This window comes from Odocoileus virginianus, unplaced genomic scaffold (genome assembly GCF_023699985.2).
Source record: "Odocoileus virginianus isolate 20LAN1187 ecotype Illinois unplaced genomic scaffold, Ovbor_1.2 Unplaced_Contig_26, whole genome shotgun sequence".
NCBI lineage: Eukaryota > Metazoa > Chordata > Mammalia > Artiodactyla > Cervidae > Odocoileus > Odocoileus virginianus.
In genome coordinates, this window is record NW_027224343.1 from 150,303 (window position 1) to 152,747 (window position 2,445).

Consider the following 2,445-nt stretch of genomic DNA (forward strand, 5'->3'; position numbering starts at 1 on the left):
CTTGGGTGTAGTGAGAGAGCAGATGTATACACACCTAAATGAATGAGCGTGCCCCTGTCCCCACAAAACCGCATTTACAAAGACAGGCAACAGCCTGACTTGGTCCCATCCAGTTTGCTGACCCCTCTTCTAGAGCATTCGGTCTGGAAATGGACAAGTATGGACTTAGAAATTCATCCCTCCCCTCCTGCCTTTGACATCTCATCGTCATTATCCTGATGGAGAAATCTCATCACTGTTCTCCACGTTTAATGGTCAACATTTACTGGAAGCCTATGGCTGTGCCTAGGAACGCCTGGTGGCTCAGATGGTAAAGAGTCTGCCTGCAGTGCGGGAGACCTGGGTTCGATCCCTGGGTGGGGAAGATCCCCTGGAGAAGGGAGGCTACCCACTCCAGTGTTCTTGCCTGGAGAACCCCATGGACAGAGAGCCCAGCAGGCTACAATCCATGGGGTCGTAAAGAGTAGGACACGACTGAGTGACTTCACTTTCACTTTCTTTTCTTTACAGCTATGCATTTACACCTAGAATGTGTTGAGGGAGCAGCCCCCCACTCACCCCAGAGCCTTGCTCTTCGAGAATTAAAAGTAAGGAAAGCATTGTTGCTGTTTAATGGCTGTCTTGTCCAACTCCAAAAGACCCTGTGGACTGTAGCCCGCCAGGCTCCTCTGTCCATGGGACTTGCCCAGCAGTAATACTGGATTGTTGCCATTCCTTCTCCAGGGGATCTTCCTGGCCCAGGGGTCATAGTCAGGTCTCCTGCGTTGGCAGGCGGATTCTTTCCCACTGAGCCACCAGGAAGCAAGGAGACGATGACAAACAGTGAGCAATGACAGGGTTGCCCAGGAGAGCAGCACGGTGCTGTGGGAGCATGCCCAGGAGGCCTAACCCCAGGGCAGGTTCAGAGACAGTTTCCGAGAAAGGATCAGGAAGCTGCAATCTGAACAGGGAGCAGGGTAGGCCGGGCCATATGCTGGTGACGGGGAGCACAGACTCGAAGGCCAGGGCACAGAGAGACCAGAGGAGCCGGCGGGAGCGGAGCGTGCGGGCCTCGACACTGCCTAAGGCCTCCAGACTTGGTCCCGCAGGCAGGGGGAAGCCACAAAAGGGTTGAGGGCAGGGGAGTCCTGAAAGCAGCCTTATTCCAGTGGATCCTGAACTCGGCACCCCCACCCTAGGCCCCAGGAAATTTCCCTCTCAGTTCTTGCAATGTATTACTACAGAATAACCTTTTTTTCATTCATTAATTTTTTATTCATTAATTTATGAATTCATTAATTCACTAATTTTTTAATTCATTAAATCATTAATGAGAGTCCCTTGGACTGCAAGGAGATCCAACCAGTTCATCCTAAAGGAAATCAGTCCTGAATATTCACTGGAAGGACTGATGCTGAAGCTGAAGCTCCAATACTTTGGCCACCTGATGTGAAGAGTTGACTCATTGGAAAAGACCCTGATGCTGGGAAAGATTGAAGGCAGGAGGAGAAGGGGACGACAGAGGATGAGATGGTTGGATGGCATCACCGACTCGATGGACATGAGTTTGAGTAAACTCCGGGAGTTGGTGATGGACAGGGAGGCCTGGCGTGCTGCAGTCCATGGGGTCGCAAAGGGTCGGACACGACTGAGCAACTGAACTGAACTGAATTCGTTAATTTATTTGGTTGCCCCAGGTTTGAGTTGCAGCATGTGGACTCATCAGTCTTCTCTGCAGCAGGACCTTTAGTCGTGGCAAGCAAGCTCTTAGTCACGGCCTGTGGGATCTAGTTCCCTGACCAGGGATTGAACCTGGGCCCCTGCATTGGGAGCATGGAGTCTTAGCCACTGGACCACCAGGGAAGTCCCCATGGTCATCTTCTAAGTATCCTCATCTTGTCACGGCTCTGCTAACACGCCAGAGAAGTGAAATCACGTCCAGACTCGGAGGTCACCTGACACACCTCCTTAGTCTTGCTTTTCTTCAAAGAGAGTCACTTGCTTTCCCTGTACATCTCTCCTATTTGCCCATCTTTGTGCTTTGGTGAGAGCTGTGTCTCCATTTAGAGGGTCCTGGCCCGAATTCCACAATCCAGGCCAGCTTCTAGTGCAGCCCACCATGCCCCTCGCTCACGTTCAGCCGTGCGAACACCTGTCTCTCCTCAAGCCTTCATAGCACAGTACCTTTGCTCTTTTGGCCCTCATCACTGTCTGGGTTAGAGTTATTTGTGCATTCACCTGATGGTTCTTCTTTGACGGTGTAATAGGAAGGGGCCTTGTCTCTTTACTAATAATATCAAGAGCTATTATTTGTGAAAAAGTTTAATCTGTGGCAAGCGATGTGCTAAATATTTTACATATTTTATTTCCTATTTATGACACCATGGAAGGCCTGTGAGAATAGTTCTACTTCACAGAAGAACATTGTGTTACCTGCTCAATGTCGTCAAGCAAATAAAAGATGGT

At 50.1% G+C, this 2,445-nt stretch overlaps 1 non-coding gene across 1 annotated transcript; it reads right to left on the bottom strand.

The window, feature by feature from the left end:
• Positions 1 to 1,770: 1,770 nt before the first annotated feature.
• TRNAW-CCA (transfer RNA tryptophan (anticodon CCA)) lies at positions 1,771 to 1,842 on the bottom strand. Its single transcript has one exon. It is a non-coding gene; the product is annotated as a tRNA-Trp (tRNA).
• Between the last annotated feature and the right edge of the window lie 603 nt (positions 1,843 to 2,445).